Source organism: Glycine soja, chromosome 17 (assembly GCF_004193775.1).
Source record: "Glycine soja cultivar W05 chromosome 17, ASM419377v2, whole genome shotgun sequence".
NCBI classification, from domain to species: domain Eukaryota; kingdom Viridiplantae; phylum Streptophyta; class Magnoliopsida; order Fabales; family Fabaceae; genus Glycine; species Glycine soja.
In genome coordinates, this window is record NC_041018.1 from 24397129 (window position 1) to 24417863 (window position 20735).

Consider the following 20735-nt stretch of genomic DNA (forward strand, 5'->3'; position numbering starts at 1 on the left):
CTCAACTTTTTTTCCAACATAAATTTTAATATTTTTTTAAATCTATTTTAGTCATTAAATGATGATGTGACATTTGTTTAATTAATATTATATTATTATTTGTTTTTTTGCTTAAAATCGACATAAATTATATTTTTGAACGAATTAAATAATTTATGACGACTTTAACATCATAGAGGATATTATCTTTTGACTCCTATAACCAAATTACAAGAATTTAGTAAATAAGAGCATCGAAGTTAACTATATGAAAACTAAAAACTTAAACTTATAATACATAACAAAAACAGTACAAAGCTCTTAACAATAGGTGTCATACAAAACATACAAAAGATACATAAAACATAAATTAAATTCCCAAATATTGGGAATTAACCGAGTTACACTAAAAGCATCTTACTCTTGGCATACAGCTTTGTGCTTGAAGCGGCTCCCACAAGGCATCCACATGCTAACCTATAAAAACATGAAAACTAAAAGGATGAGATATGTCTTAGTGAGTGTTTAAGGACTATAGGTTGATTCTCTACTCTAAAGATCCTTATCTCAACTTTCAAGGCCTCTTTCTTTTTATGGCTCTCATAATCACAACTGCAAATTCATTTTATCATCATATATCATCTAGTTAGGTCAAATTTTAACCCTTTGCTCAGGAACTAAGAGTTAATCACATTGACCAATCTTGATTAAGGCCACTAGTGTTCTAAGGCACTTAGACCACACTCTAATTCTAGATCTCTCTCTAGCCTTTTACTCTCTTATAACACTAGATGAGAACATGTGTAGTCTTTTCCTCTTATTGACTTGCCCAACTTAGGCTTACATCACCTCACCATGAGGCATCACATTTAGCAAACTATTTAGGTAGATACATAACTTTACTATCAGATATAAGCCTCTTTCATACCCTTAAGGGTAGTACTCAACATATATATGTCCTCATCTAAGGTATATGTTTACCTCACATCACTCATATATATGACTCCACTTATGCCTTATCATAAAGAACATACACACATGCAACATTAACATAAAGTCATACTTAACATTTACTACATTATTAATGTAATATTAACATTATTCTTATGAATTAATCTTTAACCATTCCTATGTTCATCTGTCCTACAGGCGTAATATTGAGCTCAATATGGAAAGACGTCCTTCTCACTTATATGCCATGACTTATATTATCTTTTTCCAGCCTAAGAGCTACACCACACATTTATAGGGTAGAAAGTTACAGATGTGACCCCGCCTACCTTTGAAAAAGGTTGTGTCTAGTCTTTTAACTAATATGAACATGGCCCGTATTATCCTCTAGCCTGAGGAGCTACACTGCACCTTTAGGGTAGGAAATATTAGATGATCCTACCTACCTACTAAAGAGGTTGCGTCCAAGCTTTAATTTTACTTGATTAACTTATTAACATATTACTTTCATTTTTCAACTTATTCTTAGCACTACGATTAACATCACATGACACCAAACACATGAAAACCCATAAAATAATTTATATGTACAATACTAGGAATTGGTTTGGAAACTCTAAAAAAGTATTAAGGGTAAGTAAAACATTATGCATAAATTTATCTTATCCAAGAATTTAGCTTAAGCTAAATTCATGCCGATCCCATTTCATCGAAAATTAGCTTAAGCTAAAAATTCTACTTTAGCTAAAATTGTGAATTCTGCAACAAAATATCTTTGCAAATCCAAGCTTTTGACCACATCCATGCCTACCCAAGTATCCAAACTCACAATAAATACATCACTAATGATCCATTATGCTTTCTAACCAATTAATTTACTCACAAATGTCGTCAATCTTGCATAATCATCAAAATCCCAATATCTCCTAGCTTAAGGTTCAAAGGGGAAAAAGGAAAAAATAACAATTCAAAGGGAAAATGATGGACAAAGGGAGAGGCACTCACCTTCGGGAACACTGAGATGGCTTTGGGCACTAGGTCTTCGAATCTCCTTGTCCCTCTTCCTTTTCTTCTCTTGTTTCTCCTTTTTTCCTCTTTCTCTTCTTTCTCTTTAACTTTCTTTCTGTATTTTCTCTTTCTCTCTCTAACTCTCCCATCTCTTTTCTATTTAAAAATTTTGTGTGTGTGGGCTTAGTGGGCCTTAGCCCTCCTTGGGCCTTGGCTCCCCATCTAGATCCTATTATCCAATTCTAATCAATTCCTGTCGTAAGATAAATATTATTAATAATGCCTAAGAGTATCCTTTAATCCATTAAATATAAAAGTTACCATAATATATATATATATATATATATATATATATATATATATATATATATATATATATATATATATATATATATATTATTTCTAAGATCCATAAATTGTATGTCATTTGGATTTAAATTAATTTTTGTAGTACTTCCCTAATTGCAATTGGAAGAAATATTTTGACCGTCAAATCATTGAAGTTAGGAAAGATTGGTTAGCCTCACTCTTTTCTCCTTTGAATGTTTCTTATTGTTTAGAGATCAAAAGTATGTGTTCTTTAGCTTTGAATTTGAAAGTCCTAAATAAAAGTCCAAAAGTATGTGAACTTTACTGCTTTATCATAATGATGAATTTTCTTGGCCTGGAACTTAGGTGTAAAAGTGGGGTTATAGTTATGTTCTATGTAGCATGTTAATGACTTGTTGTGTTTTTGTCTTTGCAACGCGCACGAAAGATCATGGGAATCAAGACTAGGAGCTAAATGACATCTAACTCGAGTTAATGACATTGAGAATTTAACATTGGGTTTATACTATGCCTTTATACTTTTGTTATCTAATTGCCTCTTGTAGTAGTACACTATGTGTGTGCATTTTGTATATTGAGTATGATGTTTGCAATTACAACATAAGATTTCTATTTTGTGGCATTCTATTTGTACAACTCGATGAACTTTTTTTTGGATATAGTTTGGAACTTTGGATTACGTGCACAAGTTATGTAAAACTTAGTGTAAAAAAGAACTCGACTTTTTAGAATGATTATGTGAGTAGCATAGATTTTGTGCACAAGTTTGGTTGGTGGATAACTTGGATTGTGTGTATGTGATTGGAAAATATGAAAATGATCAAAGCAGATTAAAAATAAGTATACATATAACATTTTTTACAATAAATGTTGTATATTTAGGTACACTCATACAACACTTTCCAAAAAAATGTTGTATATATATAATTTCATATATACAACATTTTTTTCCTAAAAAATGTTGTATATAGGTTCATATATACAATTGATTCATGGTTTCTTGGAAAAAAAACTTGGGCGATGAGGTTCTGTTTGTGCATATTGTTGGTACCCAGATAAAACTTTGTGATATGTATGTAAGTGATTCTTGGAATTAGTTCAAAAAATAATCTTGCATTAGGAGGTTGTGGATACATTCATTTGGGACACATCCGTTGTGATTGCTACTCAACAAAATATGCTTTTAGGTAGCTTTGTCGAGCACCTACCATTCTAAATACATGTGATGAAAGCTGGACCCGGGCCTGCGAGACTACCAGAAAATATATAACACCTTTTATGGCTTACCTATAGATGTAGTCTTCCTACTAATGATTTTCATTGGAGGAGACATTTGTCTTCCTCTTCTTTTTGTTGCAAGTGTAATGGAGTGGAGGAGACATGGATTCACACGTTGAGGGACTACCCAAGATCTAAATCCATTTGGCATCAGCTATATCTTCTTTCCTTTCTTAATCACTTTAGCGGAGACAATGCTCTATGGTTGGGCTAGAATACCATGGGGAGTAATTCTCAACTCTTTGGGACTCCAAGCTAGATCATTTGGAAATGTCGTAACCATCGTTGTTTCTAGAGTGAGGAATGGACACATATTTACACTGTGAACCAGATCACAAGTCAATGTCAGCTCATGACTCACTTCAAGGGATCTTCCTCCGCAAGAGACCCACGTAACGTCATATAGTCTGCACCTATTTCTCCTTTCCCCTTGTTGAATATTGATGGAAGTTCTTTGGGTAACCCAAGGCCATTGGGTTATGGAGGTATAGTGTGGGACTCTTAGGGACTTTGGCTCTTTGGACTCTATGGTCACTATGATCACACTACGAACATGCATGTTGAGCTCCTTACTATCCTCAATGGGATGCACCATGCATGGAATAATGAGTTTATACATCATCATAGAGACATATTTCTTAGCTGCTATCCACCTGATTAAGCATCAGTCACCTTCATTTCATTCGTTTGTGACGATAGTTGCATCTATTAAGTCACTCTTGGCCCTCCAATGGGAGATTCATATCATCCACACTCTGCGAGATACGAATGTTGGCACTGATATTCTCGTGAAGAAGGAAGCTTCCACCAATGTGTCATTGGTCATGCTAGAACTTTGCCCCGATGATGTTTTGCCTTGTGTAATTGCTTATGCACTTGAAAGAGTTTTGTACGCTTGCAATTCTTGTGTTTTCTTTTCTTCATTAATAAAAAGAAATATATACAACATTTTTATGCATCAGCGTAGTATAGAGGTTTGCAATATAAAAATATCACCCTCAATGACAATGCTTAAAAAGCACTATATATTGACAAAAAAATGCGGTAAATATAAAAATCTGACGAGTTACAATATTTTTTTATACTTTAAGTTAAACTTCAAGCGAATTTAATTGCACTAAAAAATAAGTAATTTAAAAAATAATAATCAAATTGAGTATATAAAATAGTACTTTTTTTTATAAAAAAAACTCAAATTCATGATCATTTTGCTGGAATTCTGTTTTGTTTTTTCAGAAGTGAATTCCATTTTGTTCTACATGGTTAATCATGCTTATGTTTAGTAATAAGACTTAAAATTTTCCTGTAATAAATTGTTTTGTTGTGGCCTTTAAAAAAGGGCTAAAAATAAAATTAAAGATGAATATTAATATAATAGATGAATTTGTAAGAAACATTATAAATGATTTAAAAATGCATAATTAAAATTTAAAAAATATAAATTTAATTGAATATTAATAGAAAAATAGAAAAAACCTCTTCTGTTAATGAGAGTAAATCAAAGGATAATATCATATCCTAATCCTAACAAATAATATACTCATTCAAAAGATTAAAATAATTAGGCAATCTTTGGCAAACACTAGTTCAAAAGTTAGTTGAAAACTGAAAAGCTAGCTTAGAAAGCTCGTTGGTAGCTGAAAGTTAAGCCAACTTATTAAATTATAAGTGTTGAGTAAAATTAGCTATCGAAGTAGCTAAAAAGTGTAAAATGACAAAAAAAAAAAACAATGATTTATTAAAAAAAAGATGACAAGGAAAATGAATAAATACATTGAAGAAAAAAGTGGAAGAAAATATAAAAAGTTGGAAGGTAGAAGGTAGCATTTTAAAAAATGTTATTTCAAGCAGGATTTTAGAAAACGCTAGAAGATATTATGAAGTTACTAAAAAAACTTGTTTACCGAATAGTCAAACAAACTTTTCAGCTACTAAAAAAACTAAAAGCTAACCAAAATGTCTTGTCAAACATAACCTTAGTTACATGTAAAAATTTATTTTTGAATATCAATTTTGGTATATTTTCAAAATATAATTTTGGTTTGTTTCTATCACAAAAATAAAAAAGAAATATATTAGTATTGTCAATTTTTCTCTAAAAAGGCTGAATCTAATGAAGCAGATGGATGGAGAACAACACAACTTGCACTACAAAAAAAGGATATTTCCGATGGTACAAATCCGTCACTAACCCGTAGAATCAGTCGGGAATTTAATATTTCTGATGAACAAAAATTCATTAGTAAAATGGTCGTAGGAAATACAGATTGACAGAATTGTATGTCTGTCGGTAATTTCCAATGGATATATTCGTTGAAATTTCCCACGTCCATATTTTCGACAGATATTTTCCGTTCGTTGAAATTAATTTTTATTATTCAACATCGATAATTTAGAAATATATATTTTTTCATTTATATTATTTAACGTCAATATTTAAATTAACACATACATTTAATTAGTGAAATACTCAAATTCATAAATCCAAAACAAATGGTAAAGAAAATTCACTTAAATTCAAAATAAAGCTAAAATAAAAGCACAACGAGTAATATGTCAATAGTAAGAAGTGTTGCTAAGGCAGTAATCAAAATATCCAGTGGTAGAGTCCCTTTGTTGGTCATCATCTGGTTGTTGTCTTGTTGTTGTTGGCCCTGCTATTGTTCCACGCTTTAGGAGGTAGGAATTGAAGTACAACTGACTGAAATACACATATCTTCTCCTTTGATTGATGAAGCTCCTCCCTTTGTTGATTAATCTCTACTGAATCTTGAGCGCGATTGCAAGATCCTTGCATATGCTACATGAAGATGTCATCTCCATATTTATAATTATGGGCAAGATCTCTAGTACCATAAAGGTATCCCTTACGTTTTGGTTCCACAACTGCAACCCAACATTGAGTCCTAAGTCTTTGTTCTTCAGCAGGGTCTAAAGGAGTTATTTGTGATTCACCAACACTTGATGAAACATCAGACCTAACTTAAGATAGTCTAGCTTCAAAATCTTCCTGTCATTCATAAATAGTCATTATTTCACAAATATAATAAACATTTTAAAAAATAAAAGAGCATGCAAGATAATGGTCTCACATGTGTTTGCCTAGATCTATCATTGACAAATTGACCAGTATCCTTTCGTAAATGAGTTTGCTGAAAGACCTCATCAACGTATGCAAATCGACCAAGCTCCCCTGACTATTTACAAATATTATAAAATAAACATTAAGTGGTAAATTAAACAAGTACATAAAAGTATGTATTATAATTTTAATGTACATACCAAGCGAATGGCGTGATCCCGCAAGCTAATAGAATCACCTGTGTGCATACAACCACCCTTTTCAGATGCTCGATTTTTGTTAGGTTGTGCACACTTGGAATGATACCCAGGTGCATTTCAATGTGATAACAGATCATTCCAGACATGATCTCCAATCCAATATGACCTTTTATTTTCATTTCGGGAATCCCTAAGCATCTCAGAAAGTCTATGGGAGACTTTCGAGTTAAAAGCTTTCTTTATTTCATTCTTTTCCTTGGGTCTCCATACCAATTTTCTCTAAAGCATCACATAGTTATGAAATGGCACACAATTAGCAAAATACTAGTTTTACAATTTTAGATCAAATAAAAAAAAATTAGAATTACTTATTACTGATTTTCTAGCACAAATGAAGGATATTAAATATAGAGCACAAATGAATGGAATATTTTTTCTTCCTAGTTAGAAATTGATTAGACATTAATGATCAACATGTGGAAGGAAAAACCACATCATAATCACTTGAAGAAAATCTCTCTCACTCCCAATGTTTCTGAATATTAAAACCATTAATTAAGCCACAAACAATATGACAAATAAGTTATCATCCCAATTAAATTCCTTTCAATACAAGATCACATTCACTCTCATATTCCAAGATTCAACTAAACAAAGACAAACAACACATTTTCATATACATATAATTTTGAAGTTTAAAGAATGAAGTGGTTGTTATCAAAGTTTCAATTATGCTACAATCTTATTTCCAAAAGAAAAAGCATTACTCAATTTTCAAATGAAAAAAAAAATTCAAAACATGAGCTATCCATTTCAGCCATTGAACTTATTCATTAAGAGGTGAATAAGTTTCCTTAAAATGCTAGAAAAATAGTTCTTAATAATCTTTTGGAATTGCTCCCCATGTATGCCACGGGTTAGCAAATTGTTGTCTAATGGACAATGTGATAGCCTTTGCTGCAACCTTAGATGAATGAAACCTAAATAGAAAAAATAATTCATGAAAAATTAAAAAGATAAAATAATGTATGATATATAATGATAATTATTTAATTTTTTTAATACTTACGCTCCATTGATAAGTGTATCTATAGGACGATCATTGGGGGGGGGGGGTCTTCCATGGTCAAATTTGGAACGTCTTCATCAGTAGGCATGTTTGCTATAGTCAGGGATGGGGATGGGGTGGATGTAGGTACCAGGGATAGTCCACGTGCATTAATCAAAGATGGAGATGGTCTACCTTCAGTCGAAGGTGGAGATGGTGTAGGTGCAACATCCGAAGATCTGATTGGCATAGTCTGACTAACAAACATCAATGTCTAATCCTTTCCAAAATTGTAAACTTCAAAGTCATCTTCTAATTTCCCTTCATTTCCTTCAAAATTATTTGATTCTCCATTCAAATTATTTGATTCTCCTTTGTTTGTCAATAGATTAGTAGGGTCCATTTCTTCAACACCACATCTTAAATCTTGTAATTCAGAAATACTTTCAACTTCAATGACTTCATTGACATGTGACATTTCCTCTACTTGGTAAGGAACATCATATTGTACATTATTAGATTCTATGTAACCCCTTGGCTTCATTTTAATTGTAGCACACCAACCACGCTTGTCTCTTCTTATTGTTGGATGCGACACATAATATATTTGCCTTACATTATGTGCACTTATGAATGAGTCAAATAAATTATATGAATTTCCACAGTGCCATATTTAGGATCAACTCTTGTTCCTTTACTCGTTGGATCAAACCAGCCACAATAAAATAAAACTACCCACTTAGGATAGCTTGTAGTATTATACTCTAACTCATATATATGTTGAATGACCCCATAGAAATCATCTGCACCTCCTTTTGTAAGGCCCTTTACATGAAACTCATTATTTATCATTTTCTTCCCTTAGTCCATGCTTAAGTATGAAATTTGTATCCATTGACAAAATATATGTGTGATTCTTTAACATAACTCATAGGACCTTACAATAAATCCGTTAAGTGTTGGTTTCTCACATTTATAGGCTCTTTTATAACCTATGAATATAAAGAGCATGAAAAGTTATATTTTATTTGGCATAACATAGAAAAATAAAATAAACTATAACATACATACTTGTTCCTAGAACCAAGTAGGAAAATATGCATGTAGATTACGAAAAGAGCCATTTGATTCACTAATTTGTTGGGATTACAATAATGAATTGTCCAAATATAATGTATGAGGGGTCAATATTTGGAGTATAATGCAATTGACAACAATATTTATTAAAACCTAAAGGTCATAATTTCTCCAACTTACTCAAGGTTAGTCTTAACTTCAACATAGTTAATTAACACATGAACATGGGTTAAGTCTTTTTTCTTGATCAGTTAACCAGTGAATGAACTCCTTCCTAGAAGGACTACCTTGTTGGTTAAACACTGATAACATTAGTGGACGTCTTTCGGTTTCAATTGCAATTTGATTCCTAATATTATGCGGCAATAACATAAAGTTGTTGAAATAATGGGAACAAAAATGAGTTGTTTCACGATGTAAGTAAGACGCGCAAATGGATCCTTCAATCCTGGCCTTATTTTTCACTACTCGTTTAGAATTGCCCATGAATCTACAAATTTGCATAACCAAGTCATGATTGATGAGCATTAAACAAATGAATTTTAAATAAAATACAATCATGATTTTATTACCTTTTAAATAGATACATCCATCTATATTGGACCGGTTCACCAAGTCTAGCTTCGTATGCCAGACGAATAGGCAGATGTTGCATTAAATCAAAAAAATCAGGGGGAGGGGGATATTCTCTCCAACTTGCACAGAATGAATGAAATATTTTGTTCCGTTCTACTCAAGTCATCCTCTATCAAAGTTGTTGAACATAAATCTTTGAAGAAATGACTTATTTCAATAAGTGGATTTAAGACATGTGGCGGCAATGAGCTAAAAGCAATAGGAAGTAAACACTTCATAAATACATGATAATCATGGCTTTTCATCCCATGCACGATTCCTTTATCAACATTGACACATCTCGTCAAGTTGGAAGAATAACCATTTGACATTCTTAGTTCTTTTATCCATTGATAGACTAACTTTGTTTGGTATGCAATTAAAGTGTAATTTGCTTTTGGCTTTAACAACTTCCCATTAGCTCCCAACTTCAACTCTAAGTCTTTCCACCTACAATACAAAGCTAAGTCCATCCTAGCCTTCTCATTGTTTTTTGTCTTACCACTGACATTCATCACAGTCTTGAATATGTTCTCGAAGAAATTTTTCTCTATGTCAATAACATCAAGATTGTGCCACAACAAATTATCTTTCCAATACGGAAGATCCCAAAAGATACTTCTTTTTGTCCAATGATGCCTCTCCCTATATTCGTGTACTGTTGGTGGTGGCAAACTAGTTTCTGTGACTTTTGGAAAATCCCTAACCCTACGCCAAACTTGTATAAGTGTCAACATATGTGGTGGCTCATCCTTTTCTACTTTCCCTTTTTTTGAATACATTTTTGTTCCTCCTAAATGCATGATCACATGGTAAAAACCTATGATGACAATCAAACCAAGAAGTTTTTCCCCATTTGCAAACTGGAAGGTCTTTGTGTCCTCCATGCAATACAGACATGCCAATCTATCATGTGTCCCCCGACCAAACAACATGTCATAAGAAGGAAAATCATTAATAGTCCATATCAAAGCTGCCCTCATCATGAAATTTTGCTTTCTTGAAACATCATAAGTCAGAACACCATTCCACAACTTCTTTAGATCATCAATCAAAGGTTGTAAATAAATATCAATACCAACCGTTGGATTAAATGGGCCTGATACGACACAACTCAAAAACATGTAAGGTTTAGTCATACACATTTATGGAGGAAGATTGTACGGGGTAACAATGATTGGCCAACAAGAATAAGGTGAAGATGATGTTGAATATATCAGTTAAATCCATATGTGCATAAACAAAGTCACACATTTAGCCAATCACTATCAAAATCTGGATGTAGCCGATCAAAGTGCTTATAGGCTTCACCATCAAAGGGATGTTGTAACATACCCGAACATCTTCTATTCTCATAGTGTCATATCATTTGGCCTTTAGTTTGCATTGATGCAAACATTTTGTGCAACCTTGGCGTTATAGGCAAGTAGAATATGGTCCTAACTGGAGCTAATTTTTATTAATTGTTCCAACAGTCTTGGCACGATACCTGGGCCTCTTACAAAATTTGCATTCAGTTAACACTCCATCGTTGTTATAATACAACATACAACAATCCACACAACAATCAATTCTCTTAGCCTCCAATCCCAACTTCGATACTTACCTCTTGGCATCTTAATTTTTTTTTGGCAAACACTCTTTTATAGGTGTTACATCCAAAAGTATTTTTGAAATAAACTCTAAGCATTGGTTGTGAATATTCCAATTGGACTTGAAAGCTAAAAGCCTCGTGGATATTGATAATTTTGAGTCTGATGCTCCTTCGTACAATGGCTTATTCGCCTCCACCAATAAATTATAAAATCTTTTGAGTATTTTCATTTGGAGGTTCTTCCATATTATTTGAGTTTGGAGATTCAAATGTCTCAGGTTGCCTGAGAGCATCACACATCACCTCTTGCATTAAGATAAACTGTTCAACTTGAGCCACGTCTACTGCACTACTTGATGCATCCATGTAACTATTGTCATCATTTAAATCAACATGCGACATGTCTTCACCATGATCAGTCCAAATCCAATAATTAGGCTTGAACCCATTTTTGTAAAGGTGAACCTTCACAACTCTATCACCCAAAATCCTTGTACAATCGCATCTAACATAAGGGCATCTAATCCCCCATTATTGTGATAATAATCTTGCAAACTAGCTTTGCTTACGAACTTTTCAACCCTCTCGACCAAAGACTCTCTCAAACTCCTTCTACCACTATAACATCTATCATACATCCAACGATAATTCAAAGGAATATAGTTCATGTTTTGTATATTTAAGCAAAAATAAAATATGAACATTCATGAATCACATACATAATTTTAGAGTGATAATCTATTATTAGTAGCAAGAATTATGGTGATGTTTTAGATGAACACAAAAATCACATACAGTGTTTGAGTTTCTTAATGAACAAAACATGGAATATAAATCACATAACCCCAACCAAAAATATAATTAACACATTTACAATACAAAATTTTAAGCAACTAGAATAAACAAATCACAATTAACCTGAACAATACAACGTATATCTGAGTAAGGGAGCAATCACCTAACAGAATCACACATGTTAAAAAATGATATTAAAAATTAATATATATTTGAGTATGGGAGCCAACACATTTACAATACAAAATTTTGTATAATGTATAATTTAAAATAAATGATATTATTATTGATATATATATTTTTTAAAAATATAGTTTTAAAATAATAAATTGTAAACACTTAATTTTTTCCAGTTTAATAAATAAAAATAAATTTTGAAAAGAATGATATATATATATATATATATATATATATATATATATATAAAATTAAAAGAAATAATTAAATAAATTAAGCTTACAGAATTTAAAATTTAGTGTTTTTCTAAAGTTCTATTTTTACCATTTAATTTTCTAGAAATTACACAATAAATTAATTTTGTTTCATATTATTGGCATGTGATAATCATTATTTTGGTTTTAAAAAAATTATAACTATGCATTGTAATAGTTTTTCTGCATTTCTCCTTATTATATCAAATTATATGTTGTTTTTCTTTAGTACATTTTGTATTGCTCTAATGTTATTTTAAAATTCATGTAATTTGAGTATTTAATAATTTTAAAATTTTACTATAATCAAGAAGATTTGATCTCTATACATAACATAAATAACATTTAAGAAAAATTATATAAAGTTTAAGAAATTGAAATATTAATATTGTTATAAAATCTAGACTACATAAGAATTATTTTTTCTTTTGAATTTAAGGAAATAAAAAAATAACAGTCTAGTGTTAGTTAGCTATTTTATGTGAAATATTAAAAAAAGATTTAAATCTAATGCAATTTATTTTATAAATCGAACAAAAAATGTATAACACAAGAAAACTATTATTTAGGTTGAGGGCTTCCTCTAGATTTTAATACAAGAAAAAAAGGGGTCTATGGCTTTATGTATTATTTAGGTTTCAAGCTCAAAATGCTTTGTGTAGGGGAATGTGAGAATGTCCCAATATAGATTGTGGCATTGCTAGCTAGGTAACACGACATGTCCCATATATATATAAAATGCCTAAAGAGTAAAGATTCAAGGACGAAGGAAGAACAATGGCATAAAGAGATTGAAAGAATGAGGAACCAACATGCACAACCTAAGATTTTTCCCCATATATATACAAAAAAATATCACCAAAACATACAACTCTCCTCATTATTTACACCAATATACATGTTTACTATTCACAGTGTAAATTCGGGTTGGGACTCAAATTTACACTGTGATTCTGAAAAAAAAAATTGCATTTTTACGTTGAGAATTCGGGTCTTTCCAACCCGAATTTTCAACATGTTTTTTCTTCTCTTTTTTAAATAATTTTTTTAAGAAATATATATATATATATATATATATATATAAATAAAGGAAATTAATAAAATTAGAGAAAATTATGAAGTTAAACAAAATTAGTTATAAATATTACAGTGTAAATTTGTTTTGAAGATCTATATTATTATTAAATTGTACAGTTGAAAAATATTTTATTAATTTATGAATGATGTAAAATGAAATACGTTGATAGTAAAAAGAATTAATTTGCTTGACTTGAACTTTCGGGACGGTGGGGACACCTATTTTTTGAATGACCAACTAGTCTACAGATTGAACACTGTTTTGGTTGACCTCTTTCTCTCTCATCCATATTAGTTCGTATTCTTGTAGATTTTGGTTGACCTTTTTTGTTTCTCCTCATGATTGGATTGACACATAATTGTGGTCCTTCATATGGTGGTCAGTAATCATGATGACGCATGCCCGCTAATAGGACTTTGTAGACACTTGACACGTAATCCAATGTGTACACTGGACTAACATATTACATGTGTGTACATGCAACAATGACATGTGTACATGACATGTGTAGCTTTTGAAGTTTCCCACAATCACAGGTTCTTTGATCCAGCCTGACACTGAATTTCCCCATTCGATGCTTCTCTCTCGTATTCACTCTTTCCTTAACTTGAAATTGAAATCTTTGGCGGTCAAACTATTGAACAAGTGAGTGTTGGACTTAGTTTCTTCTTCGATGATGAACTGGGCAGCAATAAGTGTGTAAACTTGTCCGGAGGCGATCATTGCATCAGCCTGAGTCTCACGGTCAACACAATATTTGTTTAACTTCTCATACGTGGTTCTGACCAAGGCTGTGATTGGAAAATTTCGAATTTTTTTTAGCACTAAGTTTAGTGACTACCAAATTAGTGGTCATGTATCCCCGCCATTTTCCCTCATTCCATGCCAAGGTCCATTTCTTTCTTGGTATTTGATCAAGCCATGCAGTGCCATGCGGGTTGTCTTCTTGTAACTCCCGGTAGTGGCAAAAAAACTCTGGTTGAGTCATGACATACCCTGTAGTTTGAAAAAATATATAAATATGAATGTTAGTTTAATGTTAAATAATTAAATATTGTGCATTAGAATATAAAAAAATATCTTACCCATACTCAAAACACTTTTTTTTCATCCTCATTTTTGAACTATTTTTTGTAGTTTTGGCCAATGTGCCGAATACATAACACATGTGACGAGTTGTTTGTTGTCCACCCATTATTAGGTCGTCATTATGCACTTTTGATTGACTCGTGCCTGTAAGAGATTAAGCATATACCTTGTTGTGGTGTCAAATGTGTTCTTAAGTTTTGCAAAAAAAAAGTGTCACTCATCCGCTGTCTCACCCTCAACAATGGAAAATGCCAATGGAAATATATTGTTAGTGCCATCTTGTGCAACTGCAATTAATAACATCCCTTTGTATCTTCCATATAGCCATGTTCCATCGATTTGCACAATGGGTTTACAAAATGCAAACGCATCAATGCATGCCTTAAATGACCAAAAAAGTCGATGGAATATGACCTTGTTTAGGATTGGTTGGTTGGACTCGTCCAGTGAAGGAATAGTTTGAATCTTGACAATTGGTCGGTGGGTTCAAAATGAGGGACGTAATAATCATTTGAGGGCATGTATGGGATTGGTGTGTAAGATGATGGGCCTTCATGGTAGGTTTGAGTATGGTAGTCAATGTATGGTGTTTTGTGAATTTGTGGTGATTGAACGGTTGTTTTGATATTAGCAGTAGAAGAATGTTGTTGCTCGTATTGTACGAGCAATTGAAAACCACTTAAGCATTGATGTTGGTTATAGACATTGAACATGCCATCAATATCCTCATCATCACTCTTGGTAACAACCTGATAATTGAACATGCCAGACCCACAAAAATGGGATGTTGATAAATGACTGCAGTTATGGCTTGACCTCTGTTTAGGCCCATCTTACGTTGGATTTTTGTTTTCAAGGCATTAAAGGTCATGCCTCTCCTCATTGAAACACGTACATTGCTTGCACCCTTAAACTCTACGCCATCATCACAGTCGGCTACATAAGCATCATAGTAGACTACAACAGGGACGTTTTCATTTCTGCTTGCCATGGTGATTGAGAGTGATTTGGTTTGGAGACTAAGAGTGATTTGAAACTTCTAGTGTAAAGTATTTTCTATGTGTAGAAGAATACCTTTGGAGACTAATTTATAGTGTCATGGCTACGAATAAATCCAACGGTCGTCATCGCACCAATAATTTTAACAGTCAAGATTGCCTCCATAGCGTCATAATTGCGTGAACAGTGCACCGGTAGTTTTTGCAGTAAAAAATTGGTCTACAGTACGTCAACAGTATTTTTGACGCGCACAATGACATGAACAATGTCTACAGGATTCCTAACGCACACAATGACGTGAATAGTATTCTGACGTGCACAGTGACATGAACAATATTCTGATGCACATAGTGACACTGTAGGATTATTGACATGAACAATAAAGTGAACAGTACGTGAATAGTGGCACGCACAAATTTTTCTCCCCTATAAAAACCATCTCAGACGACTTATTCCATACAACTTATTATACTCACCTGTTCTTTTTTAATATCAGCAACTAAATTTTCAATCATTTAATTATGCAAAGGGAGAATGGAGGTAACAACATTGTTATGGAAACAAGATTGTCATTGAGCTTCAAAGATACCAAACATGGTAACTAATTAGATGATATTATAACATTTTATTGTCATGATAATTATAAAAATGTAACTTTTGTTTTACAGGGACAACCACCAATAATCATTTCCTATTGTCATTCAACGCCCGCTCCTCATCCTTTAATTGAGTCGTAGCTTGCTCATACTGTGTTTGCTGATGTGGCAAAATTATGCCACTTCAAAATTGATCATCATCTAGTGACTGCACTTGTTGAGCGATGTAAGACACACACTTGTTGAGCTTCAAAGCTACGACTCGTTCGATATCAGCCAACACAATGAGGTACGTCAAATGAACCCGATTTCCTGTCTTGTCTGACATTAAAACCCTACCAATTAGCCACAAAATTGATCAACACAATAGCAGTTAGAAGCATATTGTAGAGTTTACATTTTGTGGCTAATTGGTAGGGTTTTAATGTCAGACAAGACAGGAAATCGGGTTCATTTGATGTACCTCATTGTGTTGGCTGATATCGAACGAGTCAGACGGTATAGTTGGGGCTCTGCTTGTCTAGCAACATTGTACAGGGAGATGTGTAGGGCCACTGATCCTGATGCCAAAACCATGGGCGACTATGCGTCATTGTTGCAATCTTGGGCATGGTATCACATGCCCTTCATTACAACAAGAGTTAATCAGACACCATCATATTCATTGATTACGAGGTAATATGAATCTCAAATTCATTGTTATATGATTAGCATAATATGTATTAAATTAATAATTTTTCATTTATTAGAATAAGCTTTATTGGTACACCACATGGAGATGTCATCGGTTATAGAATGAGATTAGACCACATGACAACTGAACAGGTAATAAATAAACTATGGGTTACATAAAAATAATGTTGAGTTTTATTATTTTAATAATTAATTAATTAATTAATTATTCCTTTTGTATTATTTCAGTTCTTGTGGAATACATATCTCCACTTTTTGGATGCTTTGGAGTCAACAACTTTCGTAGATTCCTCCATATGAACAGCTTGCACCCCTCTAATTTGTTTCTCGATAGTAGAATGACACCAAGCGGATAAAGTTAAATTTCAATTCTGCCTCCAACAAGACATACTAGATCCCCTAAGAAACATGGAGAAACTGCACAAAATCGACATGCGAGGTTGAACTGACACAAACTTGGCTGAAAAACATGCAAAATGGATAAGGTATTGACGTCAATAAATGATTTTACAGGGACAACCGATTATAGGGCATGCAAAGCATTCTCAGGAATCCATGGTGTGATATCAAAGTAATACTATTCTTTTTTTTAAATATGAAACCACCAAGTGGATTGTCAATGAATTTCGAAACCGGTCAATCGTCAAGGGCAACAAATATCATGCAACTAGAATGTAATCCTGCATACACACCAATTCCCCTATGACAGATTACGTTCCATCCACACACACACCAATTCCCCCTCCCCATGTCAGATTATGTTTTTCCTAGTCCTTCGAACATGAACTACACTCCGCCAATTGTCCAACCAGATGATTTCCTGAGCAATGTTTTTGGAACTGATTGTGGCACGTCGACATCAGCTCATGAATACATGCATAACCTATAGAATGAAGTGGAACCAAGTTTCAATTTGGTGTTTAGCCAAGATGTTGAAGAGAATAATCCATCATTGCATGATATACCTGATCAACGTTCGCATCGAAATCCAAGACATAATAGAAGACACCCTCCATGTAAAATAGGACACCATTATGAGGATTAAGTAGACAAATTTGTTGTATGATGAAAATATCATTCTCCAATTAAATTATGTTGAACTTTTTGACTTACATTATCTTCATGCTCATTTAATTTTACAATTTATTTAAGTACCCTCATCTCAAACGAAAATGACAATTGAACAACATTGTACAAACACATCAAACACATGCCAAAAACATAATAAAAACTAAGTTGTAATTATAAGCAATACAACAACATATGTTAAATATTTTATTCTAATTTCACGGAACTATTCAACTTCTGCTCCATCTCTGTCCAAATTAGGTCATTAGCGTGAGACAATAATGGTGAAGTATGAACTTCAACTATAAGTTCCATACATATTACACTTGGCATGTCTGCAAATGTATTAAACATGCCCTAAACATCTTCTTCATCAATAATTAGACATGTCGTATACTCAACATGTCCATTTATTTCGTGAATAGGACAACGATACAAAATTGAAGTAATTGCAGACAAAACACCGGCAGCTGTAATTGATGATTGTATTACACTGGTTATGTCGGCCAGCATCATTGTTGGATACAACAACATTGATCTTGTGTTGTCACTGGTGAAAATTGTGTTTCCAGTTGAATTGTGGGTGATCTCACCATTGACATAAACGAACACCTAAATTGGGGATGAACTCAATTTTTTGCACTATCGTTTTTTGGCTCACTGACACTTTGATGTAACTATGCAAAGTATAGGTTGATATCATGTAGTTAAATATAGAGGTAGGCGTGCTTTGGAAGCTAGAGGCATGACAATAAGACAGTCGTGCAGAGGGGTTTTGGAATCTCGAGGCATTATAGTAAGGCTGCCGTTTTAATGGTAACTGAAATCATGAGGCATGGCAGTAAGATGGTTTTTTTAATGGCCTTTGGAATCTCAAGGCCTCACATTCAGACAAAAGCCATGTGCAAGACAACCTCACATGTCAAGTATAATTGCATATGACTGCATAGTGAACAATTGGACACAACCGATGAACCCTATGCGATTGATTAAAGGTGTTTTTTATTAATGTGGGTCTCCGCACATTATCAATGCATGTGATTGAACAATGAATGTCAACACGCAACAGAAAAAATCCCAATAAATTATGATTTGGACCTTGAAACAATGCTTAAGTGGTCATATTATGCATTTTTTTAAAATTATATCAAATACATTACTAATATCCATGATACATGTTTTCCGTAGTTTAAACATCAAAGAATCTAAAAAAAAATATCATGCACCAGTTACACGAGCAACCACCTCAAATTAGGAGAATAAAAAAAACTATGATTTGAACAATGCTTAATTGACCATGTTATTTATTTTTTTAAATTATGTCCAATACATTACTATTATCTATGACACATTTTTTCCATAGTTTAAACGTCAAAGTGCACTAGTTCCATGGACAACCACCTCAAATTAGGAGAACAAAATAAAAAAAATTATGATTTAAACCCTTGCAACAATGCTTAATTAGCCATGTTATGCATTTTTTTTAAAATTATGTCTAATACATTACTAATATTCATTACACATTTTTTCCTTATTTTAAATATTAAAAAATCCAAAAAAAAAAATATCATGCACAAGTTACATAAACAATTACCTCAAATTAGGAGAACAAAATAAAACAAACTATGATTTGGACCCTTGAAACAATGCTTAATTGGCCATGTTATGCATTTTTTTTTAAAATTATGTCCAATACATTACTAATATCCGTGACACATTTTTTTCCTTAGTTTAAACGTCAAAGAATGCAAAAAAAAAAAAAATATCATACACCATTTCCATAAACAACGACTTGAAATTAGGAAAACAAAATAAAAAAAACTATGATTTGAACCCTTGAAACAATGCTTAATTGGTCATGTTATGTATTTTTTTAAAATTAAGTCCAATACATTACTAATATCCGTGACACATTATTTTAGTAGTTTAAACGTCAAAGAATAAAATAAAATATATCGTGCACCAGTTATATGGACAACCACCTCAAATTAGAAGAAAAAAATAATAAAAAAAACTATGATTTGAACCCTTAAAACAATGCTTAATTGGTCATGTTATGCATTTTTTTTTAAAATTATGTCTAACACATTACTAATATCTGTGACACATTTTTTCCTTAATTTAAAGATCAAAATATCCAAAAAAATATACCGTATACAAGTTCTATGGACAACAACCTCAAATTAAGAGAACAAAATTAAAAAAAAAAACTATGATTTGAATCCTTGAAACAATGCCTAAGTGGTCATTTACCAGTTCATCTAAATGCACAGTTAACCCTAGTGAGTCACCCAACTATAAACAAATTTTATAAATACCATTACAGTTAAAGACATTCATAGGACTTTCAAATATTCGTCTCAACCCCTATCACAATGTGTCACCCAACTACATATGTTTGTGTTTACTACAACGATCAAATCTGCAACACTAATGAGGGCACCCCCTTCGCTAATAACAACACAAAAACTTTCATGGTCAACAAAATCATAACCTTTACACAATTGTTTGAACTTGTTCACCAAAAATTAAACATTGAACCACACCAACATCTCCACTTTTGATGCCTCATATTTGAGACAGGACAACATTATATGTACACATCTTTTATTTTGTGAGATAATGTTGATGTTCGACAAATGTTCAACATTTTTTACAACAACCCACAACTATCATTTGTGGAGTTATTTGTCATAATTTGTGACAACAATAACCCACAAAAAAGCAACCAACATGACTCAACCTCCAATCTTGAGGACCTATCAAATGAATACGAGTTGTTGGGTCAAAAATCATGGTAGTGATACTGACTCCTCTTCTGGAC

At 32.6% G+C, this 20735-nt stretch overlaps 1 long non-coding RNA gene across 1 annotated transcript; it reads right to left on the reverse strand.

Moving 5' to 3' along the window:
- Nucleotides 1-239: 239 nt before the first annotated feature.
- On the reverse strand, nucleotides 240-2083 carry LOC114392099. Its single transcript, XR_003662247.1, has 2 exons — nucleotides 1936-2083; nucleotides 240-456 (listed from the first exon to the last, which is right to left on the reverse strand). It is a non-coding gene; the product is annotated as an uncharacterized LOC114392099 (long non-coding RNA).
- Nucleotides 2084-20735: the final 18652 nt, after the last annotated feature.